Source organism: Varanus komodoensis, unplaced genomic scaffold, assembly GCF_004798865.1.
Source record: "Varanus komodoensis strain SLA01 unplaced genomic scaffold, ASM479886v1 scaffold19, whole genome shotgun sequence".
Taxonomy (NCBI): Eukaryota; Metazoa; Chordata; class Lepidosauria; order Squamata; family Varanidae; genus Varanus; species Varanus komodoensis.
Genome location: NW_025335550.1, coordinates 11,785,208 through 11,804,570, shown reverse-complemented (window position 1 = coordinate 11,804,570; position 19,363 = coordinate 11,785,208). Strand labels below are relative to the sequence as shown.

At 44.9% G+C, this 19,363-nt stretch overlaps 1 protein-coding gene across 5 annotated transcripts in view; it reads left to right on the top strand.

Moving 5' to 3' along the window:
- The window catches only part of ANKRD11 (ankyrin repeat domain 11), a 142,638-nt gene that overhangs the window by 38,636 nt on the left and 84,639 nt on the right, over positions 1-19,363 (top strand). The gene's annotated exons all lie outside the window — the stretch shown is intronic.

The window sequence follows — 19,363 nt, the reverse complement described above, 5'->3', positions numbered from 1 at the left end:
GAGTGGAAGAGGCCTGCACAAGAAGCAAAGTGTTGCAGGGAGGCAAGCAGTAAAAATGGAAGTGACGCCTTTTGAGCAGGATATTCCACAAGTCTTTGGATCTTTTTGTGCTTGAGGTTTATCCTATTATTCTTTCCCTGGAGAAGAAACCCCCATAATGGCAGCAGGCCATAAAAGAGATCCAGTTTGGGAATATCTTAATGAAATTCCTCTAACTACAGGTAAGACATGCATGCAAATTATGTAGAAAATCATGTTCTAAATCTAGTCTTACTGACTAGTGATTGAAATCATGATTGAAATTGATTTGATTTAAATTAAATCTACCCTGACACTAGCTTAACCTTGGCTATTTAATAGATGTCCCAAGTGCAAGATTTGTATTTGGAAAAAACAAAGACAGAAGACCTAGGCGAAAACTGAATTTTCAAATCAGGCAGTGGGATAAAAACCCTTCCATTAAGTGGCAATTACATTCAAAGCTTTTTTGTGCTGGAAGTAGAAAATATACTGTGTGTTGCTGTAAAGCTGTTGCTGTTGAATACCTTTCCAGAGCTTCCCAGTAAGTTACTTCACCAACAATGGTGAAAACAATATTGAAATACTTTTGCTACTAGGAAATCATTTTTCTGTTCACCCGATCCAATTGTAGGTGTCAGCAGTGGATTCTGAGATAGTGCTGCTTTTGCAGCATCGGCAATCTCAGCAAAGCATCAAATAGTAGTTATTAGTGTGTGCAAAAGAACTCCTGTTCTGCCCTCTCCAAAGGAGTGGTGCCGGCTTTGAATGAATGCACTTGGTGGTCGGAGCACATGTGCAGACATAGTGATAAACTCCTATTTACTTGGTACGATAAGCTGGGCATCATGGTTCTCATACAAATAGGGCACTTCTAGGAGCCCAGCACGGTGCAACGGCCTCCATGGGTCATGTCTTTGCCTTGTTGCGAGTCCAGTTGACTTAAAGAAAAGTTGTTATACCTCATACCATGGAGCACAAGGATGAAAGATTTTCTTGCTGCCAGGAAAAGCTGGTCAGTGAATAAATCATCTTCTCTCCTCCATGGTGCAGAGACAGGCTAAATTCCATCTTTGGTGGTCCGGTTGGGGCAGTGTTTATTAGTTTAGCCACATGTTGTGTTTTGCACCATTACCTTCCATATAGCAATTGGCCAGACTTTCCAGCTGGTCTTACTTTTGTTTGATTGTATTCTGATGGTTAATGTTAGGAAAAGGGAGGCTGGTGGGCTTGGTGTGGCAAGATGCATCTAGATTATACCAAGATGAAGGGTGATGCTCCCATGCTATTTGGAAGGGGTGGCGGATGTATTCTTTGGCAGTTCTTCCACCAGGACGAACAAAAGTGGGACTGCATCACTGTCTGGCAGCTGAGGGAGATACCTTTGAAGGTTATAGAGAAGGACAAGGCTTCAGGTGGGGAAGGGCAGGTGATTAAAAATTACATGTGGTTGAAGCTCGTAAATTACTGTGATCCTTATAATAAATGGTAGGATCCTGTATACTTCTTTAAAGAGCAAGATTTAATTAAAATGGGTCTGAAGAGTGGAAGGGCCCACTTACAGTGCTATAATTCAAGTTAATGTTGCTATATGTCAAAGGTTGGAGGCTTCAGCGAATAAATCCAGAACTGCCAAACCCTGGATGTTTAAAGAAAAGATTTATTTTCCTGCTTGTTTTGCCTATTTTACAGAAAACAAGGGTTTTGTTTTAACATTGGTTCTAGACATTTTGTATGTCCATGGTCTAAAGATACTGTAGGTAATTTTATTGTAGTTGTGTCAGAACATTTTTTTTTTGTATTTTTGATAGATTCCTGAAAGGACCAGAGAATTGCTTCTGAATAATTATGGAAATACAAAGCCTGAAATAATGAACTGAAATAATGCCACACATTCTTGCTTTACAATAATATCACAAAGCTTATAGTCCATATTTTAACAGTATTATCTTATTTATTGTACATAGTTTTGAACTAACTCTCTGACCAATTCATACCATAGGTAATATGCACATTGGATAAACAACAATGAAGTTAAATGAAAAGCTGAGATACTTAAGATAAAACAGAACAAAAATTAAAATTCATTAAAAGTTCAGTGAAACAATACAGTTTTGATTGTCCATCTAAAGAAGTGTAAAGAGGGGCTAATCTAGCCCCTCTAAGCAACCAAGTTTTATAACCAGGTGGCTGTTACAGTAAAGGCTTTGTCTTATGTGCCCTTTCTCAGTGGTGGGACATAGAACAAAGGCTCTGATTGTAAGTCATGAGCAGGTCATATGGGAGGAGGCATCTTTCAGATATCCTAAACTGTTTAACTGCAATGTAGTGCCACTGCTGAAATAAATCTAGTTGTTTTGAAACCCTCATTTTCTTCTGCCTCCTCCTGTGTATGGATATGCCTTGGCTGCTTCAGGTTCCTCTGAGCTGAACCTTAGTCTTTGCAGGCCACATGCACATAGGTTACATAATAGTCAGGTGCATGTGATCTCTCTCAGTGCTCAAATTGTCAAGTTGCCTCTGACTTACGGCGTTCTTGTGAATGAGAGCCCTCCGAAATGCCCTGTCTTTGACAGCCATGCTCAGCTCTCACGAACTCAAGGCTGTGGCCTCCTTTATGAGCTTGATCCATCTCGTGTTTGGCCTTCTTCTTCGCCTGCCTTTGACTTTCCTAGCATTATTTTCATTTCCAGTGAGTTGTGCCTCCTCATGCTGTGCCTGCAATATGACAGCCTCAGTTTCATCAGTGTTGCTCCCAGGGCAAGGCTTGGCTGGCTTGTTTTGACCTAGGACCCATTTGTGCCGCTTTCACAAAGCTCTCCTCTCGCGTCATGTTTCAAATGCATCCATTTTCTTCCAGTCAGCTTTCCTCACTCCCATGCATAGTGAATGGGAATGCAATAGCATGGATGGCTTCTGCCTTCAGCAAAGCATCCTTACACTTGACGATGATCTTTTCTAGTTCCTTTGTCGCTGCCCTTCCAAGACTTGGCCTTCTTCTGATTTCTTGGCTGCCATCTCCGTCTCCCTTTGAATTGACGAGTGAGCTACGGTATACAAAATCTTTTACGATCTCACTTTCTTCTTTGTTAACAGTAAAGTTCTGTAATGCTTCTGTAGTCATGATTTTGTTTTCCTTGTGTTCAGCTGCAGTCGTGCTTCGGCACTTTCTCCTTTCACTTTCATCAGGAGTCATTTCAGTTCATTGCTGGGTTCTGTCAGTAATAAGGTATCATCTACATATCTTGAAGTATTGAGTTTTTCATTTCTTTCTTTGATCTTAAACCAGCTTTCCTTATGATATGTTCTGTGTGCAGATCAAAACTGGGGAGATAAATGCACCCTTGTTTGATGCCACTGCCTGTGGGAAACCCTTTCATTTCTCCATATTCTGTCCCAACAGTAGCTTCTTATCTACTATACAGTTTATGTATCAGGATGGTCATGTGTTGAGCAATGTCCATTTCTTTTGGAACCATGCAGTAGTGTATACAGCATAGATTGGTCTTTTTCTGGACTTCGTTGGTGTGGGAAATTAATGGAATGGTTCTATAGTCACTTCACCCCTTAGTAGCATCTCATTTCTTGGGGATTGTAGTGTACAGTGAGCATTTCCCGTCTGTGGGCCCTTGTTTTGCTTCCCGTATTGGCTGGCACATTCTTGTTAGGATTTCGGCTGATTCAGCCTCAACAGTCACTTGGAATAGTTCTGTTTGTATCACGTGTACTGCAGGCGCTTTGCTCCTTCCAAGTGCTTTCAGAGCAGCGTTCGCTTCACTTTCTAATATCGCAGGCTCTGCTTTGTGGTGCCTGCACATCACACACATGCCCTCTGTGCCTGCATGGAGCTCGTTGGGGAGCGTCTATAGCTAAGCACTCGACTGGGTGGGAGCCCCACCCCTTCCTGTTCCAGGTTGTCTGGAAGGGGCTCCTGCCCTTTCCTTTCGTTCCTTTTTGACCACCATCATTCCTAGATTAGGAAGTGCTTCTCTCCTCCCACACGAGTATTTAGCATTCCTTTTTCATTCTTTTATCATTGTCCCACCATCTCCAATACTTTTCTCTTACGGCTTCTCCCTCGCAAACTAAAACACAATTATTTTAAATTGTAAACAAGGGTGCACAGTGGCAACGTTTAAAAACGAAACATTGCATTGCTGCTTCATGCCTACGTTCTCAGATGCGTGTTGTTATTGGTTCAATAATGTGTGATCATCCCGAATCTATTTTCAAGCTTCATAGTATTCTTACCTGAGTGTTAACTTTCCCCATAAACTTGGCCCCATGCTATTCAGGACATTAAAGAGTAGGAAGGGTGTAGGAGAAATCAGAGGGCAGTTTGACTCCCTGATACTAGAAAGAGCTGACTACCTTTGGAGCCTTGGGGGCTGACCTAAGAGTCGAGGGGATCTCCCCTCCCTCCCTGGCGTGAGAGGAGAGGATGAGGGAAAGGGCCTCTCTCCTCCTCCTCCTCCTCTTTTCCCCACTACACTCTTCATAGTTGGGAGTCTAGGAAGCTGCACTGCGCTGCGTCGGACCATTGGCCTCTCCATGGTTTTAGTGAGGGTTCTTTCCCAGCCCTACCTGAGAAAGCTGGCGATAGAACCTGTGACCTTTGCCGCTGAGCGATGGTCCCTTCCTCCTCCCTGATGGGGAAACATTGACCTTCTCGTGGTGTGGACTCAGAGGCCTAGAAATAAAGAGATGGAGGAACAGAGGAGGTCATTAATCTGTATCCTGGTTTATTGCTCCTTGATCAAGGCTCTTCCAGAGAAGAAAAACAAACCTGCTCAGCTTAAGGTTTAGAGCTTGTTGGCTGATAAAAATAGAACAGTTTATGATGTCAGTGTCAGCCTCTCTCATCTGGCTGGGTTTCCTGAGCAGAACAGAATGCACCCTTTCCTGATGCAGAGTCTCTTCCATTTTGGTGTACCCTCTGTTGGGATTTTAAGGCAGCTTTGTAAAGGTGTGCATTCCTCTTTCAGCTCCCAAATTCACAGAGTTTTCAAACTGTTGATAGAAGGAGCAGTGCTTTCCAGAGCCAGGAATAGCTTTTAAAAGATTGAAGTCTGAATCTTATTCATTTTACAAAAGCTACAGCCCCTGAATACAGAGCATTCCATGGCTGCAGCTCCTTGCTGGAGCTGTCTGAGAGGGCTATGACAATCCCAGCCTGGTATTGAAGGAGTTCACTTCATTTTTCAAATATTAGTTTGGACTGCTCATTAATCTTGAAGAAAAAAAAATCAGCAGAGCAAGTGAGTGTGATCCTTAAAGGTACTTTGTAGCCCAGTGAAATGGCTAATGCATATGCATAATTGATTAAATATATCACATGTGGGGGGAAATTAAGAAAAAAAAACACCTTAGGACAATTTCTTTTTGGGGGAGCATATAGAGGGCTTAAGTTGATTTGGAATCTATTTTTACTGTGGTAGGAATTGGGTTTAGAAATGAGCTTGGAAAATGACCATTCCATTACAGCAAATGATGTTCATTTTGAGGAGAAACTATACTTTCCCTTATTTGTACTACTATGACAAATCATGGCATTTAATAGGGAAGCGTCAGAAGGTGTGTATAGGCATCAGAAATGCAATGACAGCCGCTCCAGATGGAGAGAGAGCGAGAGAGAGAGAGCGAGAGAGAGCGAGAGCGAGAGAGAGAGAGGTCCATTGTTGCCTCTGATATTGCAATATGAATTAATTGTGCAATTGTCTTCTTAAGCATCCATGAACTAATTGATTTCAGGGTATATTCATAGCCACTTTGAAGTGCACTTTGTATCACACAAACTGCATATTTAGTAGCAGATGTTGCTCCAAACAAGGTCTTGTCTGCAGGTCTTCTAAGATGTTCTATGATGTATGGAGGTTTAGCTAATAGGCAGCTGGCCATACGTAAACATATCTGAAAACAACCTGCAAATTTTTATTTAACATTCACAATGCCATGCTATAATTTTTATTCTGTATTTCACGTTAAAATTTGGGTGTAGGGTTGTTTATGTAAACTGAGGACAAACTTCCTTATTTACTTTGTACTATGATGTACAGATCCTTCCACTGCAGGAGGCTCACAGAGTACTTGTGAGAAGAGTTGCACATTCTGGAAAGTCAGTATTATGGGATAGGTCAGTGTGGTTGTATCTCACTGCTGGAGAGGCCCCCTTGTAGTTGATGTGGGAAAATCCCCCCCACCACCACTGTTTGTAAGTGAGGTATGGGCTAGGCCCATACTTTGCTGCCAGAGCGACACCACTACCCTGTAACAGATTTGTATTCTTACAACCTTCAGCCTACACATGTACCATGTTAAGTCTCTCACATATAATCATTTTAAAGACTGTAGAGCTATAGATTTGGAAACAAGCTGCAGCAAAGACATGCCTCTAGTAGAAGATGATCTCCAGAGGCATTAGCAGCTACTGCTCCGGCTGATGGAGGAGCTGTGTTACGCTTCCCCACTTCTTCTCTTCGGGCAGCGCAGTTGGTTCAGGAGGGAGACGGAGGCTCCTCCCCTGGCCAGGATATCGGGCATTCTGCTCCCATTCAGGCCGGAGCGGGGAGAGGCCGCGGTGTACGGGTCTGTCCAGACAGACATAGTCACCAGCAGCAGCTCTTTAAAACAAGGCTTGTGCCTTGGTTAGAGGGGAACTGGCTTCCTTGGAGCAAAGCAGCAGCCCAGGTTGTGTTCTCTTGTTGGAGAGTTACTTCACTGTCGGAATGCTGGCTTTGTTAAGCACGAGTGCAAGAGCCTCAGCAGACAGCTGCCCTCACTTCCGTTGTTCCCCTGGAGTTGCTAATGGCTGTTTTCTAGTCTCACTGCTTTTAGGTGCTCAGCTGTGCTTTTGTGCTTCCCTTTTGGTGCCTTCTGCTTGTTCTTTTGATCTCCCCAGCTTGTACTTGGAGATGTGTCTCCCCCTGCTCCATATTTCCACTTTTATTAGGATAGGAGATAGAACAGTTCTAAGGCTGAACAATCAATTCAGATTGAAAGAAACTCTGAAGATGAATTTCATTGTTTACTGATAGGCTCCCCAATTTAAAAATAAATCACAGTAGCAATTTACCCGAATGAAGGCAATGGTTCTGAAAGAACTTCCTCAGTCCAGATGAGCAAGTAAAAACTAATGCTGTGATTCACAGAACTCTCACCAAAAAGGAGATAGGAGAGAGATATTTTTAAACAATATTTTTGTTCTATTCTGTCAACGTAGCAGAGCCCCCCCTGCCCCGAATGCAGTTATAATTGGTTAATGTGTGGCAAAAACTCGCATGCTTATAAAGGAAGAAAACTGGTTCAGAGGTCCCATATGATCATTCATTTTATTCAAATTGTAGTACAATTACTTCAGCCTGTTAGCTTTTCACCTTAATTCCTTTAGTAACAGTGAAATATCCCTTGAAGTAGCCAAGCTAGTGCAATATGTGTAGATGAATATTGAGCAGGAGAGAGAATGTCAGAGCTATATTTGTATTGCTGGAGCTTCTACACAAGATTTGTCATGCCATTTGGTTGGCCCCGTGCAAAATTAGCAACTGTGCTTCCTGCTCTGAGGTTTTGAAATTTTTTAATGGACAAGTCAAATAGTCAGGAAAGGACTGGGGAGCTACAGGAGCAAGAACTCTCATGATTTACAAATATGCAGTGATGAGCTAAGAGGTAGGGAAGTAAGTCATTGAGGAGGATGGTTAAAAGGGACATGTGTACAGCTTGTTTTTTTGAAGTAACTGTTGCAGAATCTAGCTTGTGTGAAGGGGTTTCAAGATTCTAAAATGGGAGGAAAACACCTTTTCCTCACTATCAGGGCCCAAAATGTCAGGATCCAGCTTCTTTCTGCTCTGTGTGCTCCCCCTCCAGTGCTTTAGCATTTTGCAGCTGCAACTTCCTTCCCCTCTTAATTTCAGCCACCACGGTAAGCAGCCCAATGCTGCTGGCCTTTCTCGAACGAGCTGCATGCTGCTGCTGGAAGCACCTTCTGGTAGTGCCTTCCTCCTGGCCACTCTCCTCACCCACCGTCCCCTGGAGAAGGGCCAGTGGCAGGTGGGTCCTGGGCCTCGCTGCCGGAAGGTGCTTCGTGCGCCTTTCCATAGCAGTGCCCAGGTGGCGCACGCTTCTTGCAAGCCCTCCTCCTTGGAAAGGAAAGGGGTCAGTGTTGGGCACATGATGCCACTGCCTGACAAAAAGTCCAGAGCGGCAACATTTAAAATGCCTTTTTTTTTTTTGTTTTTTATAGAGAGGAAGCAAGACTGTGGGCCTGATGAAGTGGTGGGTAGGAGGTTCCTCACCCCTACTTAAAAACTCTGAGCAGAGCAGCCCTGAGAAGGTGGCATCTGCCTGCCAAGGACTTGGTGTTGACTCTAGTGACTCCTCTGCCGTACTCTGGTTGCACGCATGCATCTTGGGCAAGCTGAAGCCGCTCATCCCTTGCATGTTTGCTTTCCTTGCGGGCCTGTGTACTGAGTTAGAGTACGTGCTTAGGTGTGAAACTGTGCTGTCTCTATTTAATGGGGGGGGGGAACATTCCGGAAAATCCATCCATCATTTTTGAGGCTGAATGTTTGTTTGGGGTTTGCTAAGGAAGACACGAGGTCTGTAATTTACTTGTCTGTTGGATCTGGACACTTAAAAATAAACTTTGGAATTGGACTTTAAAAATGAATTCATTGCCTGTTAGAATTTTAACTCTGATGCTTGAATTTCCTGCTGTCCTTGAAGAGCAGAAGAATTTAGTTTAGTGCAGCAGGTTTGGCTTGGTTGGTGGTTTTTTGCCCAGCCTGCTGCCTTCTCTTTAATGGCATGTTTAGGGCAGATTTTTGTGGTGAGCAAAGTTCTTATTTTTCTCTTCAGTGACATTTGCTTGTTGGTGCTTGTGTTGCAGTTTTTTTAAATGCCTGTGTTGAAGATTGAGTGGGCAAATTGCAGCACGAGCTGCCATGGCAACTTTTAAAGATCTTCAAGCATAGCTGCCAGCAAGTAGTTTTTAGTGCTGCAGTGACTTTTAATGTGTAATAGTTTCCAGACCATTTAATTATTTTCTCTTCAAAATTCTTTCCTTGAAATACCTTTTTTAAATCTCCTGCTGAATGTGTGTCTGTGTTGGAGCTTGAATTCAGGTTCGGGCTTCTTCAATTTGCATTTATTGCGCAAGTGTCGTCAGGAACGTACTGTAGCTCTGAATATTGTCCTGTTCTGACTGCAGCATCACTCTTCAGACAGGCTGGAGCAGAAAGCAGGACCTTGCAGGCCAGAAACATGAGTGAAGCAGGGTATTTCATAAACTTGTTATTTATTTGCTATAGACAGCTGTCCAAGCTGCTCTCTTGAGGTACAAAGTCTAGTACAGTCCTCTCTGCTTTCACCCAGAGAAGCTGCTTTGTGTTGTGAACTAGCCATACAGTTTGAGATGAAAGGGAAGGGAAATGCATTCATCATGTTATGGTTTCAGTTTATCCAAGGAGGTTGCACTGGAGTCACTAGAAGAGTCTATCCTACGTATTCTTATACCAAAGGAGCAGCTCTCTTATCTTCGTCTGTAGCAGCAAGAAGGTGAACGTTGACACTGCTGTTGTGTCAGCAGCCCTCTGGCAGAAGCCCTGTGTGACTAGAACAAAGAGCGGGAGCCCTGGCACAGGCACCAGCGGCAGCTCCCACCCTCCTTTTAGACCGGCATGGTCTTGATAGGCCACCGCCGCAACATGGGTTGTGCTGTGAATGGGGTCACTCACCTGTGCCTGCTTGAGGCCTGTGTTTCACCCATCATTATTTGCCATTAATAGCCTTCCCAGCCTATTAACTTGGTTCATTTTCCAGATTCCTCACTCTGTGCACGTCACATGCCCACCTATTTTAATGTACTTTTGAAGTGGACTGTGGCCTGCAAAAACAAGTGATGAATTTAATCTGTCTCTGAAGTGCCATAGTACTTCACTGCATTTTTACTTTATTTGGAGCATCATAATCTGCTTTTGCGAACAGTAATCAAAGAATGCCAACATGTATTTCCGAAGATACCGGTGCACAAAACTGTCGTATTTTTAACAGACGTTTAGCACCACTGCAAGCTGGCTTTACGTGGCCATGCTCCTGGCTGTGAGGGCGGTTCCACAATCCTGGGGGTCTTACAGGAAGAGAACTTTTGGGCACCCCCAGTTTGCATGGCACAGTGGGCCCCTGGAGGTGGTTTAATGCACAATGAGCTGCAGCATATGCTGGGTGTATTTTGAATATTTAGATCCTGATAAGCAGCACAGCCAGTCTAGCCTCCTGCAGGTCGCCCTAGTTTTTAGGTTGTGAACTGGCATATTTCCACCATGGATGCTTTTTTATCCTGGAAAGCAAGAGGTTTCCATTGCCAAGGGGGGAAATATTACCCCCTTCCCCTCGGTGCACTTCCTGCTTTTCTTTCTTTTCAAAATGTTCAGTGCTTCTGAGTTGCGTTATTGGGTCCCTCCTTTCTCTTACTATTCCTTCTTCCCAGTCTCTTCAACTGTGCAGATTAATTTATTTCTCATTTCGTTGTCTGAGATTACTTTTTATTGATAACTTCCATTGACATCTGAAGTATGCAGCGTCAGTGACCTGGGAAGAGCAGGTGCTTTTGTGTACCTGGGAAACCGTAGGAGAAGAATTGAATGATGAACACATTTGTATATTCCTAAAATACTGGGGAAACAGGAGTGGAAGAGGAAAAGGAGTGCTGATCAGAGTGGGAGAGGGCAGGCAAAGAGTCAGGCTGGGTTCAGCTGGGACTCTGGCTGGAGGACAGAGGAGGAATGAACTCTGCAGCTCTGCTGAGGCCCCTTCAGTTTCCTATCATTACTTACTGCTCTTCGCTGTGGTCCTTGTGCATCACGCATGTGGGCTTGTAGCACAAGGCCTCGATGACCTCTCGAAGAACCACAGTTACAGGTAAGCACCCTGCCATTCTTGTTCTCACTGGAAATTACCATATGTTCTCTCATGTACTTGCCAGGGATAATTACCTGAAAAACATTAATTACCACTTGGAAATGGCCAAATTTGCCTTCTATTACATTTGTAATTCATATTAATCCGTCGTTAGTAATGAACTAAAGAAATAGAAAATTATCCACAGTATAATACATCACTAACACCTACTGGCTTTATATGAGTAACATTCTGGAAAATGACAGCCAAACTTGTCTGCCTAGATTTTTAAATTCAGCTCACTTGTTTGATTAAAAAACAAAACACCTGGCTGTCATAGAATCCACCCAAATGCTTCAACTTCCATATTTTCTAGAAAGCTGTCTAGTCTATGAAGATGTTTGGAAAATGGCAGGGTGACATTTTGTTACAGAAGAAGTCTAGCTGTCCGTCTTGAATGTTGTGTTTATTGCTATAAGTTAGATTGAATAGAATGGTTGGAATTTCAGCAAATGCCATATTAAATCAGAAGGCAGTTTTTAACTGACAAAGCAGTCTGAAAAATCTAATTCTACCACCCTTGCACTGGCTGAGTAATATGATTATAGGCTAATCCTTTCAGAAATCAGATAAATTTGATAAAGCCTTTTGATATATGAAGTGTTCATTCTAAGGAACAAAATTCTGTAAAGCACCCCCACATTGAAAACAGGACCCACTGCTTTCAGAACCCATAAATTATGCCAGTGTAAGCAGTAAAGAACGAAACTACAAATTGGTAATTTAATTTTAGGACAGGAGGAATGAGATACATAAATTAGTCTATTCTTAGAATCAGGGCTGAGCCCATATCATTTTAATTCTTAGTAGGAAACATCTTTCAGGAGGGAACCAGAATAAACCAGGCATCACATCGAGTATTTTGAATTGCCAATATTTTACCCACTCTCAGGAAAAATAATCAAAAAGAAATTATTAGGGTGTGATGTTATCAAAAGTGTGAAAAGAAGTAAAAGCTCAGTAAACTTGTTTCTCTACATTTCAGAGCCCAATTCATGGTGCTGGTTTTAACCTAGAAAGCCCTACATGGCTATAATACCAGATGGAGTGCCTCTCCGGCACTCATTCTGTCCAGACACAACCGAGGGCTCTCTCCACTTGCCGCCTCCAAGGGATGCCTGAAGAGAGGCAGCGGGGGGGGGGGGCATCCTCACTGAGGCCTGAACGATCCCCCCATGGATGTCTGCTTGGCGGCAATATTGTCATTTTTGCAATTCCAAGTTAAGACTGCCCTCTGCTCCCAGGCGTTTAGTGGCATATAATGGGACAATGACAGCTGTTTCGGCAGGCCTAGTATTTGTTAAAATTGTTTTAGCTGCTTAATCCTTTTAATTCTGTATATTTGACACTGTATTTTATTCTATCAATTTTTATCACTGTATGTTGGCTGGATTGTTATGAACCATCCAGAGAGCTTTGGCTATTGGGCAGTACAGAAAGGCAAATAATAATAATAAAGCTAGCCAACATTAATAATAATTTTCTTCAGAAGACCGAATGGGCTCATCTGCTCAGAAGTGTAGCTTGTGGAGAGAGATGTGTAAGAAAAATATGTAGTGCTTGCATTTGTGGCTCTCTTTCCCTTTGGGTGGCCATTCTGCTCTATTCTCCCAAGTAAAGGGACACACAGACACATTTGACTAAACTCGATCCCCTTCTCCACACTTTATTAATTCCAGCAGATTTCAGTTCATACAGAGGGCAGCTGCAAAGAACAGCACACCCACAGTCCCGTACCACGTGCTTCAAACAGCCAGACTGTTATCTGCGGAACTGGGGAGGGGAGAGAGAAGCTGTTCATTCCACCATCGTCTTATTTAAGATTGCAGGAGGTTTTTTCCTTCCTCCTGCATTTGTTTACTCTGCTAGCCACTTGCCACCTGTCTCCCTTTCAGCTGGGAGCACAAGGAGCCTCTCTTTGCTCAGGGATACCTGCTCTGAATGCAGCTCATGTAGCGCAGCGGTGCTGGTGGGAGGGTGGCCGCACAGCGCATTCTGCAGCCAGAGGAAGACGAACTAGAAGGAAGCAGGGCAGTATGAAAGGGCACAGATGCGAGCATCCCTTTGCCGGGGACCTCACAGTTCACTGCTACCTTGGAAATACCAGGGCTTTGTCTCCCTCTCTGCTGCCCTTACTGATACGGAGCAGGAAGAACCATGCAGTGCTCAGGGGGCAGTTTGGAAAAAAACAAAAACAACAACAACAATGAGCAGCAGCTCTGAGTGTTTGCGTCTTCCAGCTCAGCTTGCATCGGCCTGCTGATTGCCAACGCTTCACGCGTGGACTGAATTGGCAAAGCAAAGAGGAGAGAGTCATGGTGCCCGCAGACTGCAAGGATTTCAGGCCATCAAAGGATTTCTCCAAACTGGGAGAACGAGCAATAGGGCGGGCATGTCGTGAGCGGAGCCGGCTGCAGCCGGGGGTCAGACTAGATATCCTGGGAGGCCCCTTCTGACTCGCTCTGCTTCTGTAACGGCAAATGCAGTTCGGTCTAAGCAGGTGCAACAGGATGCAGACTGGGGAGAAACACATGTGCTGATGGCTCTGAGCTGGTGGGGAAGGGAAGGGAAGGGATCGTGGAGTTACGGTGGGTGGGTGGGTGGGTGGTTCACCTGCAGCAGCTATTTTGAAGGCAAATCCCATGCTGGGCATAACTGAGAAAGAAATAAAAAATGAAATGGCCGGTATTGTCATGCTGCTGCTAGTCGCAAAGTGTGCCTGACGCATCACAAACCCCATGGACGACATTCCTCCAGGCCTTCCTGTCCTTGTAAACAAGTATTGTCGTGCTTGTATACAAATCGGTGGGGCGACTCCATTAGGAGCGCTGTGCATGGATCTGCTTACCACACGCAAAGAGGTGCTGTAGAAGTGGAAAAGGCGCAGAAAGGGATAGCTAAACTTATTGTGGCTGGAGCAATTCCCCCATGAAGTAAGAAGTTAATTTTAGTTCAGTTTTGAATGAGGATGAGCAACATGGAAATAATAGAGGCATATAAACCTATGCATGATGGTGAAAAAGCAGACAGACATTTTTCTCCTTCATAATACTAGAACCTTCGTTTAGCCAATGCAGCTGAATAATACCAGTTCAGGACAGATAAAAAGAAAGTAGTTTCTCTCACAGGGCATGGTTAAGCTATAGAATTGACTCTCTCCAGAAGTTCTGAGCACCAGAGATGGGCCTGCTGAGAAGTGGCATCAGTTTGTACTATGCAAATAGCATGATAATGACATGGTAGCACAGGCCATTTAGTGAGATGGAATGTAGCTGTGTTTGCTGCTAAACTCCTGGTGTGGGGATGAAGCCCTGTTTTTGTCCGATTCATTTTCGCCTTCCCTCTGCAAGCACAGCTTCTCTGTCACGGGGTGTGCTCAAGCTTAAACCATTGTTTGCTAAGTACTTTTAGACCGGAATCAGAAAGCACTACACAGAGGCTGTGGGATTATGTAGAATTTATTTTCGTATCTCTTGAGTAATGAAGGAATGGATGATGCTAATTAGGTCTGCATCAGAGAAAAGGCATCGTGGCCACTGCTGCAGCCTGGCTTAGTGATGTATCTGGGAGCACTCCGGGCTGTGCATGTGATGCCTCCAAGGATACGGAAACTCTGATTTAATTACACTGTGGCAAGTTTCTTACAGTTATAGGAAGCTGTTACTTTGAGGGCAAAGCTGACTTGCTCCATCAGAAAGCTAAATTTTGAAACAATCTTACGTATTCTTCAAAGGAGGAAAGGTGCTGGTTTTAGGCCTAGATAGGGATGTCATGACTTCCTCTGGACTAGAAACTGACTGCTTCTCTGCAGCTGCCTCTTTATCTCTGGCTCCAGTGGTGTTGGTTTTTCAACTGCAAATTCTGACTCTTCCACTTTTGAATCAGAGGCAACAAGCTTTGAAGGCTGTATTAGGGGAAGGGTGGGCTCAGTCCCTACCACCGAAATATGGCAGGTTGCAGAGTGCAAAGACCTCTTTGTCCCCCGTCCTTGATTGTCTGAAGGTATGTATGGGCTGCACATCTGGTTACTATCTTAGCTCTGTCTTGTATTTAGCAGCTTGCCTGGAAGCCATAAGTGAACAGGAATGCCGGGAAGGGAAGGGAAGGGAATTCCCCTGCAAGGGAGCAGGTGGGGTGGGGGGGAGCAACGAAATTACCCATTCCTCCTCTGCTAGTCTGTTTAGTAGCTGCAGAGGGAAAAAGGCTCCCCACTTTGTGACCGCTACAGAAATGCAGCAGGGTGGCCAGAAGGGGTGGATCGCTCCCCCAGGCCCCTCGGGAGAGAGTTCATTTCCCTTTCCTTTCGCACTTGCATGCACTTCCATGCTGTCTGCGGAAGGAGCCTGTGCTTAAGCCGGAGTGGAAACAGGCTGCTGGTGTGCTCACTGGCTACTTTTGAGGGCTTCTTTTACAAGGCTGTTTGATACGTGGATGTTATCCTGGATGTTACCTGTCATGCCCCTGACGAGAGGAATCTTCTTCTGGGGACCAGACAGAACTCCCAGAGATAGGGCAAGCTCCTGGCAGGATTTCCTGTGCTTTCAGAGGAAATGACCAAGGTTCTGTGCCTGCAGGAGGAGGGGAGTTCAGCTAGCCCCTAGAGCATTGTTGCCACAAGAGGTAGGCCAGGCCCCTTTAAGGAGAACTCAAATAGAAAAAAAGGACTCTTTAAAAGGAAGGAACTCCTTAGGAGCCAGGCCTGTAATCAACTGCAGCTGAGCCCCAGGTGGAGCTCTGGCAGGTATCAGGCTAGCCCTTCCTGTAAACAGTGGCCTCAGCTTCCGTGCCTCATGTCTCCCAATTTTGCTCCATGGTGGAACATCCACCCTAGAAGAACCCGGGCTCCTGCTCAACCCCACTTCCTGGATTTCATATTGTACTAGACTGCTTATTTGGGTATGGACCTTTGCAGTTCTTCAGACCTTGCTTGATTTTTAGTTTGATCACTGACTTTTTGGTGGCTTGCTTTTGGATAACCTAATGCTGTGCCTGATCCACCCGTGGTAGGTGGCATATGTTCTTTGTATCCAGTGGTGCTTGGGGAGAAGGAGCTCAGCTTGCTCTCAGAGGGGGCCTCCATCTTCAGTGATCTTTGCCACTGCAGCCTCTGTGGCCTAGCAGCTCCACCAGTCCCTAATAGCAGTATTGTGGTGTGTGGGAGGATTAGTGCCGCAGTGCTGTAGGGATAATAGTGAAACCTGGGCACTTCAGCTGGTGCGAACAGAAGTGCTTTCTGCTGGCGCAAAGCTGCCATTACACACAAGCCTGCGAAATTGGGTAATTCCTGTGAGTGAAATCTATAGCCATTGCAAATAATCCATTGCTGCATAAAATTCTGGTGGTGTCATCTGTAGAATTCTGCTGGATGATTCATGGTTGCATCCAGATGTGACCTCCATCAGGGCAGTGCCTGTCTCCTAACCAGAAGCAAGGCCTTTGCTGGCTCCATGCATGTGTACATGCTGGCTGAACTCAAAAACCTGAACAGCCTTTGAAAGAGGAAATGCTTTCATCTCACAGCACATGATCCTGCAGCATGAGGGCCTGCTCGCATGACAGATTTGCCTCTCCTTTGCTAGGAGACAGTAGGTGAATTGGTGCTAAGCGGGCTTTTTTTCGAAGTAAAGAATAGACATGGGTAGGCAACCAATGGTTTTATCATTTTGTCACCGGCGTGACCTTGCCAGTCTGAAATGGCATTTTCCACTGGCATGGCTCAGGCTGTTATATAGAAACCTCCCCTTCCGTCATGCAAATAAAATCTCTTTCTTAGAGATAGAGATAGTGGTAGAGAAAGTTATGAACCTTTCGTTAAATCGAACTCTCATGGGGTAGCATCAACGCTAAGGAAGCTTAGCTTTAGTCTCTGCTTTAGCTAAACTTATACTCTGCATGTGAATTCAGTAATCATGAATTTAAGCCAGTTGCCTGGCCTCCAGCTCTTGAGGCAATGAATTCACCCACCCATCTCACAGCATCTTTAATACTTACCACAGAAGATATATTTCAGAGTCAAGGGGAATATCTGTTAAATGGATCCCCATAACACATCCTGTTTCTAACAAGACTTGAAAAGATGGAGAGGGAGTTTTGATCTGTAATTAGGAAGAAGCAGTAAACTTGCCAAGTTTGGTAATGACATCATATTATTTAGAGTGGTGTAGGGTGCAGTCTGATCCAAATTGGGGAGTTCTGGGTGTTGTAGAATTTTTTTTCCTGTCCAAATGAGCATAGGCGTGCGCTCTAAATCAAAACAGAATTATGAGGAGCTCCTGAATCATCTCTTCAGACGGGGAGAACGGACATTGAAATGGTAAGTGCATTGCAGTGTTAACAAGTGAAAAGTTGCACACACTAGGGAGAGAAATAGCTGACGGGCATTAAGCTGCCGAGAAAGAAGCCTAGGGGTTGTGGTGGGCAGTGCAAGGAAAATGTGGACCGAGAGTGCAGCTGCTGTGAAAAAAGTACATTCTGTGTTGGACATAATTGGAAAAATAATTGAAAATCAAATGGCTGGCATAATGCTGCCCTTACAGATCTATGATACAGGCATGCTTGGAAATCTGTCTGGTTGCCAAACCTCCAAGAGAATATTGTAGGTAAAGGTAAAGATTTCCCCTTGACGTTACGTCCAGTCATGCCTGCTCATCTCCGTTTCCTGGCCGAGGGAGCCAGCGTTTGTCCGCAGACGGTCTCCGTGGTCATGTGGCCGGCATGACTAAACACCGAAGTGCACGGAACGCTGTTACCCGCCCACCGAAGTGGCACCTTTTTACCTACTCGCATTTGCACGCTTTTGAACTGCAAGGTTGGCCGGAGCTGGGACAGAGCAACGGGAACTCACCCCGTTGTGCAGATTCGAACCGGCGACCTTTTGATCTACCAGCCCAGCCGCACAGTGGTTTCAACCACTGCGCCACCTGCAATATTGTAGAGGAGGAACCAAAATGACCGTGGTGCGGGAACAACTTTGCTATGAGGAAATATCTGGGTCTATTTAGCTCCAAAAAGAGACAGAGAGATGTGCTAGTGTTATACAGAATTCTGCATAGACTGGAGAAAGAGGATAGGCGTTTTTAGCATTTTCTCTCATAATACTGGAACCTAGAGGGATCATCTCATGAAGTTAAACTGGTGAGAGATTCCAAACAGATTAAAGGAAGGACTTCCTCACACAGCATCTAGTTAAACTATGGATTTTACTTCCACAAGACGTAGTGATCGCCACCAACTGAAAGGGGTTTGGGCAAGTTCATGGAGGAGGCTTATCAGGGAGGACTGGTCAGGACGACTGTGAGGCTTTGGCTGGGTCCTGGTCCTGAGAGGCAGTGCTGGACTGGAGTTGGAGACCTGAGCTCTAGTCCCATTTGGGCTTGGAGTCCCTGGGTGGTTTTGTGTGGGCCACTGACCCTCAGCCTGAACTACCTAATTTGTTCGGGTAGGATTGTGGTGAGGATAAAGTGGCGAGCAGAATTGTGGCGAGTGCCTTGAGTTTCTTGCAAGGAAACAAAGTGGGATGTAAGTGAAATAAAAAGATGATGCCCGCGTTGTTGGAGGCAGTATGACTCAGTTGCTGGGATACAGGAGTGGGAGAGTCCTGCGTCTCCGGCAAAGCAGCTCTCCTGGAAAACTCACCTGCATCATGCATTCTGTTCGGTGTACGTACCGGGAGCGAGCAAAGGGCGTCTCTGCACAATCGCCGTTTCTTTGGGGCGCTGTGTGCTCCGTATCAGCTACTTCGTTCCACTGTTGCTTTTGCGGTTGGAGGAAGAATAGGGAAATCAGTAGTTCTGCAATCCTGTTGCTTTCAGTGGCAGCTTGTGAAACATTCCTAATACACTGAATCCGTGATACGGAGGTGCTTCCCCATCAGACCCGCATCTGAAATGAGCCGCCTGGTGGCTCTGGGTCAGGGAGTGGTGGGGGGGGGGTGTTTACTTCATTTATTAATTTTTCTCCATTATGGAGAGGAAGTTGTTATATGTGTGTGTGTTGACATACGAATTGTTGCAGATTGAACCCTTAATGTGCCTACTTGTCCTTGACAAATCTGCACACGAGTAGCAGAGTCACATTATTGTATTTCTCCTGAGCCTTGCCAGGGTGTATCGTGGGAGGTCTTGAACTGCTGCAGCCGATCTGACCAGAGTATGAAGGCTGAAGAAAGAACAGTGTTAAAGCCTTTCATAATTGAGTTAACTTGGATTTTATGCTGTCAGCATCTCAACTGTGCCCTTTTGTAAGTATTTGTGGCCTAAAACAATGGAGAGCCAAAATCTTTCTGAGTGTGGACCACAGAAAGCAAGGTTGGCTTTCATTTTCCTGGACCCACAGAATGGAAAGTGTCTGCTAAGTCATGTTTGAGGAGTTTGCCCTGCATATGGAGCACCAG